Here is a 15,548-nt window from a genome sequence, read left to right as displayed (position 1 = left end):
GCAAAGACTGTGGTTACTGGGTTTGGGGAGGGGAAACAGGGTATTAGTGAGCCCACTGGGATGATAAAAAAGTGCTGGAACTAGAGAGCAGAGGGAGCTTCCTAGCTTGTGAATGTGTTAAATGTTACATAATCACCTGGATAAAATGGGGACTGGGGCTGTAGCTCTGTGGCAGAGAGCTTGTTTAGCATGCACAAGACCTGGAGTCCCACCCCCACCTCTTAAATAAATAAATAAAATGACCTGGTGTGGTGATGAACACCTGTAACCCCAGCACTGGGGTGAAGGGCTGAAACAGAGATAGGATAATTTAGGGTCTCGCCAGCCTGGGCTATTCTATAGATGTATGGATGGATGTCTGTCTTTTGAATAATTTGCCATAATAGTACAAGAGAACATGTTTGTATGCTCTCACCAGGCCCCATCAACATCCTCCAATCACTGTGATTGCTGCCTAGAATATTTTAAGATTTATTTATTTTATATGTATGGGTATTTTGCCTGCAGGCATACACATATCTCCTGGAACTGGAGTTACAGACAACTGTGAGTTGCCATGTGGCACTGGGAATCGAACCCGGATCCTCTAGAGAAGCAGCCAGTGCTCTTAAGCACTGAATCATCTCTCCAGCCCCCCAGAATAATTTTTGTTTTGATTTGAGGGACAGGGTTTCTCTGTAGCCCTGGCTGTCCTGGAACTCACTCTGTAGACCAGGCTGGCCTCGAACACAGAGATCTGCCTCCCAAGTGCTTGGGATTAAAGGCGTGCACCACCACACCCAGCTGTTGCCCAGCTATTCCTGTAAGGGCATTTCTGTCTGCTCAGTACTAAATCCCAGTATTAAACTGGGTGTGGTGTCTAACACCTATAATCCTAACACTCAGGTGGACACAGGAAGAGCAAGAGCTAAAGGTCATCCTTTTCTACATAGCAAGCTGGAGGCTAGCTTGGGCTACATAGGATGCTTCCCAACAATAATTAGGTGTTAGAAAAATGGCCCAAATGGAATGAGGGAAACAACACCCAAAAATTTATTCTCTGGTTGCCACATGTGTGTTGTGGCATACATATGCCTCCATATATACACAGTCAGTCAGTCAATGTAATTTTTAAAAATTAATTAAATCTCCAGCATTTAGTACAATACCAGTTCTCTGTTGGATGCATAAATGAATGAGTGAAGGAAAGCAGGGAAAGAGTAAGGAAAAATGGAAGGTTTGGATTGATGGATGGATGGATGGATGGATGGATGATGGATGGATAGGTAGATGGGTGGATGGTGGATGGTGGATGGGTGTATAGATGGGTGGGTGGGGGTGGGGGGTAGATGGATGGGTGGTGGGTGGATGGTGGATGGTGTATAGATGGATGGTGGGTGGGTGGGTGGATGGATGGATGGATGGATGATGGATGGATAGGTAGATGGGTGGATGGTGGATGGGTGTATAGATGGATGGGTAGGTGGGTGGGTGGATGGTTGACAGACAGAGACAACCTGCAACTACTGTTAACCACCCTCTATCCACTGGGCTTGAAGAAGCCTCCCCTTCCCAAGCTCTCCCTAGCATTGCCTCTTTCTGTTTGGACCTGTATCTGTGTTTGTTCCAGCTGCTGATCAGAGTCACCTGGGACCTTTTTAAAAATACTGATGCTCCTAAGCACCAAGCCTGCATCCCTAGGGGTTCTGATTTAATTAGGCCAGAATGGGGCTCAGGGCTTGGATACTTTATTTCTGCCAGAGATGAGGCCCAAGTCCTTTGAAAACTGGCCAGGATTCCTGCCTGTCATGAGCCACAATGAGAACCACTTGTGTCTGGTTATTCTCAAGACATTTGTCAACCCTCTCCACCAGGATGAGGGCCACCCATTCTCCACGTGCCTGCCCCAAGCTGAGTCACCCTTTGTGACTGTTCTTTGGCCTAGTGACTAACAATTGCAAGGTCAAGTGCCCCACGTTGACAGCACCATCTCTCCAGCTAATCTCTCTGTGCACTTTGACTTTGAGTCATGTCTTGGATAATAAACGACTTGGCCTTTACCTCTGTGGACACCCTCTTCTAAGCCCTTCATGGTGGCTTATCTTATGATGTTCTGCCCACTCTGGTTAGCCCTCCCCTTGGTGATCCAGGCCACCTATCCATCTGGGGCAGCTTGCTGTGTTTGCAGAAGCTCCATGGGCCTGACTTCACTTGATATCCCTGTTGGCATGGCCTCCAACATCACATATTCCTTAGCATGATAGACACACACAATCCTATTGGTTGAGCAAGACCAATTTGAGTACAAAGAAGAGTCTTTTCTGTTTTATTCTTGCCATCTTTCTTACAATGACCCTTTCTCTAAGATACTCTTCTGCACTCTCTAGGTGAGGAATGTGGGTCACGGGTGAGCTAGGAGCAGAGGTCTTCCAGATGGACTGTCCTGCAGAAAATTGACAGCCGGATGAACTAATGTTAGACACCGGGGTGTTTGCTGTCACCAGGGAGGGGATAAAGGATTGCTGCCTCTCCCTGAAGAAAAGTGAGATTAGGCCCTCCTACCTTCCTGCCTCAACAGCCTAACAGAGAGGGAGAAAGGCCTCCTTAGGGCCAAGTGGGGTGGCTGGTTCTGAGAGGTGGCCAGTCCAATCCATGGGTACCTCCAGCTGCTTCTGCACCAGCCCGTGTTTGTCAGAGCAAACACCTCTCCCTGACCCCAGACGAACCCCTCAGCTCTCCCATCTCCCCTAAAGGGAGGACCGAGGGCACTCATTCCCCGACCTGCCAGCAAGGAACCTGGGGTGGATATGTTCCTCAACTTGAACTCACTGGCTTACCCTTGGTCTCCACCCTTCCAGGAAACCAAAAGGAAAACTGAAAGTCTGTGTAGGATTTGTGTAGAATCTCAGATACCTTCCCCTTCTTGCCTTCTGTCTACCCACACTCTCTTCCGGCACACTGCCTTCTAGAATAGTCGCCTGGCTGCTGCCCTGGTCCCCAGGTTGTACCTATCTATGCTTTTCCATCTCTTTCATACTTTTCGGGATTCAGTCAGAACATACTTCCTACAGGAAGCCTTCCCAGATTTCTTAGGGTGGCAAGGAGTCCTTTTCTCAGGGTTCCACTGTGTCCCAGCCTGAGGCCTTTCTCAGTCCTGACCACACAGTGACAAAAAGGCCTATTTATAACTCTAAAGTCCCCAAGTGCCACAACCTACACGGGTGGGATTTTTTGACGGTGATGGTTTCTTGTTTTGTTTTTTTTTTTTGCAACAAAAATCTAACTCTATAGCCAGGCTGGCCTCAAACACATAACTATTCTCCTGCTTCAGTCTCCCAAGTGCTCAGATTACACACAGGAATCACACATGCTTGTAGCTGCCAGCTCATTGCCCATAGTAGGCACACAACTAGCACACATACAGCTGAAAGAACGAACTCATGGTCAACAAGCACATAGATGAACAGAGATGGGTTAATTTAAGTTGTAAGAGCTAGTTAGTAATAAGCCTGAGCTATCGACTGAGCATTTGTAATTAATATAAATAAGCCTCAGTGTGTTTATGTGGGAGCCGCTGGAGGGACAGAAACTTACACCTACAATACCTGATTGGGCTTTAGAGAGTTTTAGGGTCTTGATGTCTCCAGCCACCTATCCTTCCTTATCTCTTGTCCTATTATTCTTGGGGTACAACTTTAGGAAAACCTAGGGTACTGCTATGAGTCTTAGTTCCCAGTATGCAGCTCTTAACTGGACAGGAGTGTAGTAACATAGAGGGTTAGGTCACTCTTCCTTATACAAAGGGCACCCTCTTGCTAACCAGGGCCTGAGAGCCCACCAGAAGCAGAAATTCCCAACTTCCAAGTGACAGATGACCTTGAACAGAATGAGTCCCAAAATTCTGGGGAGGTTAGGCTTTCATGCCCACCTCTGGTAAAATAGACCATGGTGACTGGGGAAACAGAGGGGCCACTTCTAGGGCAGGAGTGATGTTCAGGCCTGACGGTGCCCAAGACCCTGTAGTCTCTAATCCCTGCCTCTCCCCTCCCTCTGGCTTCAATCACTGGATTCCTGGTGGCTGCAGCTTATACCCCAGGATTCATAAGCCGAGGACCTGAGGTCCCAAGAGTGTCACAGGAATGGTGACACAAAGAAAAAAAAAACTGTTTCAGATCAGGAAGACATGGACAAAGAAATGAGCAGTCAGAGAGAATGAATGTAGTGAATAGACCAGTAACCCCGGCTTTCTCAGGACTGTCCTGATTTTCATTCTAGAAATCTGAGCCCTGGGATCTGCCTTAGCCCCAGGCACTCTGCATGGATGGCACCCACCGTGAAGTGAGGGTGACTTACAGGGTGGGGGCCTGTGAACTCCTTCCTTGAAGGCCCAGGACAGCTTGCTGCCTTCTAGCTTCTTCCAGAATCTCAGGAAATGCCTTACCTCATCCCCAAACCTGCACCAACGTGCTACAGACAGCCCAGGCTGCCAAAGAGAAGCAAGGACCCTGTCCCCTCCAACCACCTGTAGTTCCCATGTGTCCCCACCCAATCGGCTTACCTGTCTGGAAGAGGCAGCCACCACCTGGGAGATCTTAGGAAGTTGTGGCAAGCTGGCTGCAGGAGAGCGACCTTTGTCCTCACCCCCTCCTAGGAACTTCCTTCACCATATAAGGGAAGATAGGGCCCTAGAGAGAGAGAGAGAATAGATGAGGGGGTGGGGTAGTAGGTGCCAGGTCCCTGGGAACCTAGAGCTCAGCAACAACCTGACAGCTAGAGCTGGTGTGTGCCCCGCCCTTGGCCCCCGGAGCTCCAGGGATGGGGTACACTTCCGCTCAGGACCTGGGCTCTCCCTGCAGGTAGACAACCCCACCAGGGCAGGCCACAGGTGCCTGAACAATTCTCCCCTTCCCACCAGGAGAGGAACTTAACTGACCACTGTCCTGCCCTAGAGGGATGGCAAGAGGGGATGGCGGTGGAGGGTGGGGGTGGAGGCAGGGGGCAGACTCCTGGGGCCTCGCTGCTGGAACTTAGATACACAGGCCAGGGTTCACATTTGGGGTACCCTTGGGACAGGTAGGGCCCCTGGCACCCCTACAGGCCTCTTCTATTCAGCATGACCCTCGCTCAGTGGGCACAGATAGCTTCCAGTCCTCCCCCTTTCAGAACCACAGGCTCCACCTGGAGGTTTTATGAGCTGCCATAAACCAGTGCCTTTGAACCCTGCTCTACCTCCTGCCTGAACCTGGGGATCTGCCTCGCTGCCCTCTGCTGTAGGTCTCACTTGGAGACCAGCTTTAAGCATAAAGTGGAAACGGGGGTCAATGATTCCCTTTCCCTACTGCCTGTAGAACTTCTGTCACCTTGGAATCTTGATCCTTTAGGAGAGCAAGATGAAGAGGGTGGGGTGAGGGAAACCTCCTCAAGAGCTTTTAGAGACTGAATTGAATGTGTAGGGTGTGTGTGTATGTGTGTGTGTGTGTGTGTGTGTGTGTGTGTGTGTGTGTGTGTGTATGTGTGTGTGTGTGAAGCAAGCAGGAATGTGGGCCCATGCACAGTCAGTGAAGAAAGTAAACATACTGCAGGTGCTGTTTTGTTTTGAAATAATGTAGCTCCCTTTCTTGTGAATGAAAAGGAGTGTATGTCCACTCAGCTATAAGCAAAACGGAAAGAAAAAAACTCCAGGACAGATACTACCCATGAGTCGGTGCTCATAGTCTGTGAAGGGTCTCAGATCCTTTTCCAGTGTGTGTGTTTCGCCTATCTACTGTAAACAGGTACCTTCAAATCAGCATGCATATGTATACTTTTTACCAACACATATACCTTGTACAAGACCCTGGGTTCAGTTCTCATATTACACCAAAAAAGTTAAGAACTTCTAACAGTACCAGCTGTGGCTGCCCATACCAGGAGGATTTGCTGAAGGAGGCAGAGGCAGGGGATCACAGGGTCAAGGCCTGCCTGAGTTACACAGTTAGCTAGGTGGTGGCAGTGCATACCTTTAATCTCAGCATTCAGGAGGCAGACACAAGCAAATCTCTGTGAGTTCAAGGTCAGCCTGGTCTACAGACCAAATTTCAGGATAGCCAGGGATACACACAGAGAAACCCTGTCTTGAAAAACAAACAAACAAACAAACAAACAAACAAACAAACAAAAAAACCACAGGGCCATGCTCTGCAACCCAGCTGGCCTGAAATTTATAATCCCCACACCTCGTCCTCTCAAGTTTTAAATTTTAAATATAGGTATGTGCAACCAGACCCAACAGAGAATACATGTTTTCAAAAGTTGTTTTATGCCAGTCGTTGGTGGCGCACACCTTTAATCCCAGCACTCGGGAGGCAGAGGCAGGTGGATCTCTGTGAGTTTGAGACCAGCCTGGTCTACAAGAGCTAGTTCCAGGACAGCCTCCAAAGTCACAGAGAAACCCTGTCTCAAAAAAAAAAAAAAAAAGTTGTTTTATGCCTGCAGAGATGGCCCAGTGGTTAAAACCACTGACTGCTCTTGCAGAAAACCCTGACCTGGTTCCCAGCACACACATAACAACTCACAACCCTCTGTGACTTCAGTTGCAAGGGATCTGATGCCCTCCTTTGATTTCTGGGGGTCCCAGCCACATGCATGGCGCATATACACACGTGTAGGCCAAACCTCATACCACACACACAAAAAGTAAATAAATTGAAAACAAATTGTTTGAAAGTGTTGGAGATGCAGCTCAGTGATTAACTATGGGCTTGAAATGTGAAAAGCCTTGGATGCAATGCCCAGTATCCAAATAAATACATAAATTTCTAATTTCTTCTTATTATAAATTCCAACCATATAGAAAAGCAGAAACAAGCCAAGTGGTGGCGGCACATGCCTTTAATCCCAGCACTTGGGAGGCAGAGACAGGCGAATCTCTGTGAGTCAGAGGCCAGCCTGGTAATCTACAGAATGAGTTCCAGGATAGGCTCCAAAGCTACACAGAAACCCTGTTTTGAAAAACAAAACAAAACAAACAAGCAAAAAACCAACAACAACCAAGTGTGGCAACTGTCTATGGATTAAGGAGTTAGCATGTTGGCCATATGAATATGATGTGTATAAATATATATTTAAAGTAAGTTTCATTAAATACCATTACTCTGCAGCCAGTGTTTATCACTCTTTGCTGTGTAGCTGGAATGTGATCTTCATAACTGAAAGTCTGCACCTGTATTTATACCATCATCATCTTTCCAGTCCAGAGTCCACTGATTATCTGCACACTAACCTTATCAGCCTTTTTATATGGAATCAGATCAAAAGCAAGTGTTTCCTCCACCTGTCATGTCTCATCAGCGGTTTTTAATCTAGGAAAGTCCATCCCCCTTTTCCCTATGACATCAGCTTACCTAGGTCAAGAGAACCATCTTGTAGGATGTTTGCCTCTTGGATGGGACCCAATTTTCCCTTATGGTGTTTATTCATGCTTTAAAAATAATAACAACGGGATGGAGAGATGGCATAGAGGTTAAGAGCACTGACTGCTCTTCCAGAGGTCCTGAGTTCAATTCCCATCAACCACATGGTGGCTCACAACCATCCGTTATGAGATCTGGTGCCCTCTTCTGGTGTGCAGATATATATGGAAGGAGAATGTTGTATACATAATAAATAAATAAAATCTTAATAATAATAATAATAACAGCAAAACCCAAACACACAGGTCTCATGTAGTCCAAGCTGGCCTCAAACTTGCTTTGTAAGCAAGGATGATCTTGAAGGACTTCTGATCCTCCTGCCTCCACTCCCCACTGCTGGGATCACAGGTGTACACCACACCTATTTTTTAAGGAGGTGCTAGGATTGAACTAGAGGCTCTGTGATGTTAGGCAAGCACTATTTTAACTGAGCTACCTCCCCAAGCCCAACTAATGCTTTTTATTCTAAGTGGAAATTCAGATTTATTTATTATTTTATAGAGACAGAATCTTACTCAGTAGCTAGGCTGACTTGGAATTCACAGTCCTCATGTGTCAGCCACGAAGCATGTGCCAGCTTACTTGAAAAACAAAACAAAAAAAATGTTATCTCCTTATATTGGGTGTGATGGTGTATGCTTGTAATTTTAGCACTTTGGAGGTAGAAGCAGAAAAATCAGAAGTTCAAGGCCATCCTCAGCTGCATCATGAGTTCAAGGCCAGCGTGGGCTACATGAGATCCTGCCACAAACAAAATATTGAGTTTTAGGCATTATATTATTATTTTTTTTGGTCTCCTACCATTTCTTAAAGCCAGAAGTAGATTCCAATTAAACACTTTCTTCAGAAAAACTTTAGAGACCTGTCTCTCAAAGAAAATCATCATTAAGGATCACTGAAGAGTCTTCCAAAGGCAAGATACCAATCCCCGAGGTCTGGGGTGGGGCCAGAGGTTCCTCATTGCAACAAGTCCCAGGAGATGCTGATATTGCTGGTCCTTGAATGAGCACAAGGTCAAAGGTGATGACACTGAATTGCATCATAGGACACTCAGTGTCAAGTTATTCCAGCGTGAGGAACGTGAAGCTTGGTGCCTAGCTGACAGCAGCAGGTTTCCCACTTTCTATTAGGAATCATTCTGTTAGCCAGAGTGCACACCTGTGCTCCCAGCCACTCAAACAGCAGAGGCAGGGGAATTGTTTGAGTTCAAGAGTTCAAGGACAGCCTGAGTAACAAGGGAGACCTCATCTCAAAAAAAACAAGGAAATAATAGACCCACCAAAGCAAATAGAAGTCACAATTATGACAGTTTTATGCTAACACAAAAGCCTTTGATTCCTCACTTCCTATTTCATTAGCAATTGTCATTTTGTAATTAGTTTTTTTTAAAATTGCAAGGCTGATGATTAAATACAGAGCTTTGTGTACAGTAGACAGTAGGCAGATGCTAAACTAACTACTTTCTTAAGACCTTTTCTTTCCTTTCTTCCTCCCTCCCTTCCTTCTTTTTTGCTAGATGTAAAAAAAAAAAAAAGTATTTATTTACTGAGGAAAGGTGTTGTGGAGGCCATAATATTCCAACTTGTAAATTCTTATCCTACTGGTTTGTTTTGGCTTTTGGTTTTTAGAGACAGGGTTTCTTTGTGTAATAGCCCTGGAACTCACTTTGTAGGTCAGGCTGGCTCTGAGCTTACAGAGGTCTACCTATCTCTGCCTCCCAAGTGCTAGGATTCAATGTGTGTGCCATCACTCCTGGCTTGTTTTTTTGTGACTATCTAGCATTCTCGGTGTAGCTATACCAAGGTCTGCTTAATTAGTCCCCTTATTGGTCCACACAGGTTGTTTCAAGTGTTCATTAGAAACACTTGAGTGGTTATAAACAATGATATACTCAATACATGTAAGCAGGTTTACAAGTGTTACACATTTCACCCTCAGGGGAAATACCTAAAAGTAGAATTGTTCAGATACAAAGCTATCTGTGTTGTAAAAACCTTTTTTTTTTTTTTCAGCCAGTTGTGGTGGAGCCCACCAATAATACCAGCATGTTGGTGGTAGAGGCTGGAAAATCAGAAGTTCTAAGATGAGGCTCGGGGTGTCACCCAGCAGGTAGAGTGCTTACCTACCAGCTGCAAAGTCCTAGATTCAGCCGGAGTCATAATGTAAACTGGACATGGTGGCACATAGGAGGTGGGAGCAGGAAGCCGGAGATGGTTCAGAGGTTGGGAGCACATGCTGGGCAGCAGTGGTGACACATGCCTTTGATCCCAGCGCTGGGGAGGCAGAGGCAGCTAGACCTCTGAGTTTGAGGCCAGCCTGGTCTACAGAGTGAGTTTTAGGATAGCCATGGCTATACAGAGAAACCTTGTCTCAAAAAACCGAAACAAACAAACAAAGCAAAAGCCCTAGGTCTGGGTCCCAGCACCCACAGGGTGGTTCAGAACCACCTGTAACTCCAATTCTAAGGGCTCCAATATCCTCTTCCGTCCTCTCCAGATACCGCATATATGTGGTACACATACTTGTAGGGAAAACATTCACATGTACATGTATTTTTTAAAAATAAATAAACCTTAGAAGTCCAATGTCATTTTTGGCTACATAGTGACTATGAAGCCAGCAAAGGCTACATAGTGAGACACTGTCTCAAAAAACCAACAAAACCAACCCAAACCAGGGCTGGTGCGATGACTTTGTTGCTAAGTGCGCCTGAAACTTCTCTGGTAGGAGGGAGCCACTGCAAGGTGTCCTCTGAACTGTACATGTGTGCACTTGCGCAATACACTAAATTAATTAAGAAACAAAGGAAGAAGAAAACATTTTTCTCTGATATTGCTGGTTCATTTTTCAAGGTTTTACCATTTCATACTACTGACAGCAGTGTTGTATTGAGTGTCTGTTTCCTGCAGAGAGAGAGAGAGAGAGAGAGAGAGAGAGAGAGAGAGAGAGAGAGAGAGAGAGAGAGAGTGCCAGAAGAGGGAACCAGATCTCATTATAGATGGTTGTGAGCCACCATGTGGTTGCTGGGAATTGAACTCAGGACCTCTGGAAGAGCAGCCAGTGCTCTTAACCTCTGAGCCATCTCTCCAGCCTGATTAGAAGTATCTTTACTGCTAGATTCAAAGTCACTCCCCTCCTTCTTCACTCCTGCCCAGTTCATTCATCTGCTCCAACATCCATCCTGCCTGCCTATCTCTTCACGGCCACTGCCCCGTTCAGGCCCTTTTCTCATCTCCAGGACTCAGACTGTGTTTTCCTAGTACAGTCTTACTACCCTCATTTAGTTTCCAGTGTGCAGGTGACAGGTGTGTCTACACCCATCTTAGTTTCCAGTGTGCAGGTGACAGGTGAGTCTACACCCATCTTAGTTTCCATTGTGCTGGTGACAGGTGTGTCTACACCCATCTTAGTTTCCAGTGTGCAGGTGACAGGTGAGTCTACACCCATCTTAGTTTCCAGGGTGCAGGTGACAGGTGGTTTCACACCCCTTTCCTGCTTATGGGATCTTTGTGTCCCCTCAGTTGTACCCTATGCCTATTAAAATAAGGGGTAACACTTCATGGTGGTACATGCCTGTAATCCCAGGACCTTAGGAGGGTCAGATAAGCAGATTGCCATTTAAGTTCAGCCTGAAATACATATCAAGTATCAGATCAGCCAGAGCTACATACTAACACCTCATCTCAAAAATTAACAAATGAATTAAAAAGAAAAAAAGAGCTGGCAATGTAGCTCCAGTTGGTAGAGTGCTTGCCTAGAATGTGTGAAGCCCCAGGTTGGATCCTCAGAGCCCCATAAACCCAGCTTGGTGGCTCATGCCTGTGATCCCATTGCTGGAGAGAGTCCGGCAGGAGAATCAGGAGTTCAAGATCATCCTTACACAGTAAGTTATATAGTAAATGTGAGATTAGCCTGGGCTACATGAGATCTCTCTATACATAAATAAATTAAAACACAATGAAAGTAAAAATAAGTCGAATGTGGTAAACACCTTTAATCCCAGCACTGGGGAAGCAGAGGCAAGTGGATCTCTGAGTTCAAGTCCAACCTGGTCTACAGACTTGAGTTCTAGGACAGCAAAGGCTACACAGAGAAACCCTATCTCAAAAAAAAAAAAAAATGAACAAGCGAACAAATAAAATATAAGATGTCGACCCTTAATCTACAGCCTTTTTTCCCATCCTCCTCTACTTGGATACCATCCTAACAGCCTTTTTTTTTTTTTTTTTTTTTTTTTTTTTTTTTTTTTTTTTTTTTTCCCGAGACAGGGTTTTTCTGTGGCTTTGGAGGCTGTCCTGGAACTAGCTCTTGTAGACCAGGCTGGTCTTGAATTCACAGAGATCCGCCTGCCTCTGCCTCCCAAGTGTTGGAACTAAAGGCGTGTGCCACCACCGCCCGGCTCATCCCAACGTTCTTATCATTTGCTATACTCCCTGGTACAGCCAGCTCTGAGGCCTTGCTCAGGAGTTCATCCTTCTCACTCAGCCTCTTGTACACCCCTCTCCTTCAAGCCTCATTCCAGCATGGAATTGCTGTTCAATCTCCCCCCCCTCCCCAGGGGCTGCCCTTGTGTGGTAAGGTATCCTTGTGACCTCCAACCTCTCAAGTCGCTCACAGATGTCCACAGCACTCAAGTGCTGAAGTCATTTATCTGTTCCCAATTTCTTTTTCACACTAGGTAGTATGATGTGCTTTATAGGTTCCATTTTTTTTTTAAGATTTTTTTTTTTAATTTATTATGTGTACAATGTTCTGCCTGCAGGCCAGAAGAGGGCACCAGATCTCATTATAGATGGTTGTGAGACACCATGTGGTTGCTGGGAATTGAACTCATGACCTTTGGAAGAGCAGTCAGTGCTCTTAACCTCTGAGCCATCTCTCCTGTCCCCTAGGTTCCATTCTTGTGAGCTGCAGCGAGTCAGTATTCTAGTTATAACAGACAAAAGTGACTTGCTTCCGTAGTATTAACTACATTTTGAGCTTTCTCTAGCAACATGGAACTGAGACAAAAGTCTGGTGCTAGGTGATTACTACTTGGATGAACGTATCCCAAGATGCAAATGTGATCATTGTCGACCAGAACTTTTTCTTCCTAAATGGGTGTCTAGAGCTAGGTTAGGGATATTTCTGTAATCCCAGCACTTGGGAGGTGGAGGCAGGAGGCTCGGGTGGTCAAGGTTACACCTTAGCAACATTATCAAGTTTAAGGCCAGTCTGGTGACATGGGACCCTGTCTTGAACAAACCAACAAACCAAAACCCATATCTGGAAGCTAAGATAATATTCCAGATAACATTTCTAAGTCCCAGTGTCTTCAGACAGTCATTTGAAACATCTCACTTGACTCCAATCTGCAAGCATTTACTCTGCTGGCATTGGCCAGTGAGAAGTCTTTGCTTCATTACTGCTGACTTGATGACACTCCAGATCCTCTTAGTGTCATTTTGGATGTCATGGTCTCTCTGATCATTTGGACAATTTATTCTATGGAAATATGATGTTTTGTTCATCACAAGACCTCAAAATGATTTTTTAAAAAATTTCTTTCTTTCTTCCTTCCTTCCTTCCTTCCTTCCTTCCTTTCTTTCTTTCTTTCTTTCTTTCTTTCTTTCTTTCTTTCTTTCTTTCTTTCTTTCTTTCTTATGTATCCAGTGTTCTGTTGGCATATACGTCTGCAGGCCACAGATGGTTTTGAGACACCATGTGGTTGCTGGCAATAGAACTCAAGTCCTCTGGAAGAACAGCCAGTGCTCTTAACCACTGAGCCATCTCTCCAGCCCCTCACAATGATGATTTTTTTTTTTTTGTATTTTTTTCGAGTCAGGATTTCTCTGTGTAGCTTTGTAAACCAGGCTGGCCTCAAACTCACAGTGAGCTGCTTGCTTCTGCCTCCCAAATTCTGGGATTAAAGGCATGCATGCATCACCACCTCCCAGACTCAAAATGATTTTTTTAATTTGTTTTTGTTTAAACTTATTTCTACTTTGTGTGTGTTGCAATAACTAATTCCAAATTCATCTTCATTTCACTTGATATGTCATTTGACTAAGAGTTTGTCCTCTCCTTAGTGGAATTATGACCCTTTAAGTTAGATTACCACCAGGTATTGGGAAACTAGACAACCTTGTTGGCTCTACAAAACAAACAGTTAGAGCTCAGTGTCTTTTGCTTAAAAATCTTTTTTTTTTTTTTTCCCAATTGAGGCAGGGTTTTGCTACATAGCCCAACCTAGCCTCCAATTTACTATCCTGCCTCAGCCTCTTGAGTGCTAGGATCTCCATCCCCTACCTTGCTTAAATCTTTCTCATTGTGAGGTTTATTGTTTTTATTAATGAGGGGCATGTGTGTTCCCCTGGAGATGGGGTTAGAGGTGCTTGTGAGTTGCTGATATGCAAACTGAACTCCGGGCCTGCCCTCTGAGCCGCCTCCAGATCCTCTCATTTTTTCTTGTTCATTGTTACAGTCTTGACAGAACTAAACAGAGTTCTGTACTCAGGTATGAGAAAGTCTCTAAATTTCTGACCTTGGTAACAAGTGTCTGTCCTCTCAGCATTTGGGAAGTGAGGCAGGAGGATTTCCTGGACTTTATCACAAGACCCTAAGGAGGTCTCTAAGTCATTTATTGACTTCCCCGAGGCAGCTTATTCCAAGTTTACTCATCCTTCGTACTTAACCTAAGTACTGAAACTCAGTACCCAGTCAGTAATGGGTTTACATGTCTGCACCATGCCTATACTCTTCATTGTCCTAGTGACTGGAGTAGGGCTGGAATGTAGATCAGTGGTAGAGCACTTGCCTAGCATGTATGAGGCACTTAATTCAATTCCTAGCATTCAAAACAAAAAAACAAACAAACAAACAAAAAACAAAGCAACAAAAAGAGGAGACCTGGAGAGTCTGGAGACTCTAATCAACTGGCGGGAAAAGCCACCTTACTGCTGAGGAAATGAACCACAAAGATAGTAATTTGTGAGTCTTTATGATTTACTATAGGATTTTTTTTCAATAAGTAGGGATTAAATTCCAGGCCTCACTAGTGAGCTATACCTTAACCCTTGCTGGTAGAAATTTTAACAATGATTAAAGACCAAGTTATGATATGGTTGCTACAGAAACTTTTTTTTCCCCCTTAGGGACAGGGTTTCTCTGTCCCTAAGTCTGGCTGTCCTGGAACTCGCTCTGTAGAACGGGCTGTCCTCAAACGCACAAGAAATCCACCTGCCTCTGCCTCCCGTTGGTGCTGAGCTTAAAGGCGTGTACCATCACTGCCTCGCCAAGAAAGTCTTATCTTACCTCTTCCCCTTAAATTATAGGTTTGCATGCACAGTTTCACTGCACTATGACTAAACCTTCCTTTTCCTGGCTTTCTTTTAATTAATTAATCATGTTTTAATTCTGGAAATAGTCCCAATGGACCCCTGAGGGATTTAAACTCAGAGGCCTCTCTGGAGTAACTAACTCCAAAGAGATGTTAAGGATGTTCAGAAGTAGTGTCAGCTAATCCTAGGGAAAAATACTCATACTTAAAAAATGCTATGTATCTCTCCATCCCTCTGGAATTAACGGCATTTTTCTTCTTTATTTTTCTTTTATTTGTGTCTTTGCCAGCACATGCCTGCAATGCCTCCAGAGGCCAGAAGAGGGCATCAGCTCTCTTGGGACTAGAGTAACATTTTTTTAGCCACCGCGTCGGCTCTGGAAATTGAACCTGTACCCTCTGAAAGAGCATCCAGTGCTCTTTAACTGCTGAGCCAGCTTTAGATCCCGGAACTAATGTCACTTGCACTGGGACGAGTTCCTTAAGAGCACAAGCAAGCCTGACACTGGCTGGTGCTGACAAGGAAGTACCCACACCGGTGATTGAGTTTAACTCTGGGTGGGCAGAGGGCGTGTGATTTGAGGGGTCCGGGAGTTTGATTGTGGGTCTTAATGGAAGCTGTTGCTATGATTCTCTGGCCTCCGGGAATGCAAATTCGAGGCGACCACTGTTTGCATACAAAGCAGGAAACCAAGCCCGACCCTGACCGAGGGAGCGCGGAGGTCAGGGCAGAGTATAAGTCTTGCAAAAGGCTCTCCTGGTCCACGCAGCTCCAGACCAGAGCTGATTCGGGGATAGGC

The sequence above is a fragment of the Cricetulus griseus genome, chromosome 2 (genome assembly GCF_003668045.3).
Source record: "Cricetulus griseus strain 17A/GY chromosome 2, alternate assembly CriGri-PICRH-1.0, whole genome shotgun sequence".
Classification (NCBI taxonomy): Eukaryota; Metazoa; Chordata; class Mammalia; order Rodentia; family Cricetidae; genus Cricetulus; species Cricetulus griseus.
The sequence above is the reverse complement of the archived record's forward strand: the minus strand, read 5'-3'. Positions refer to the sequence as shown.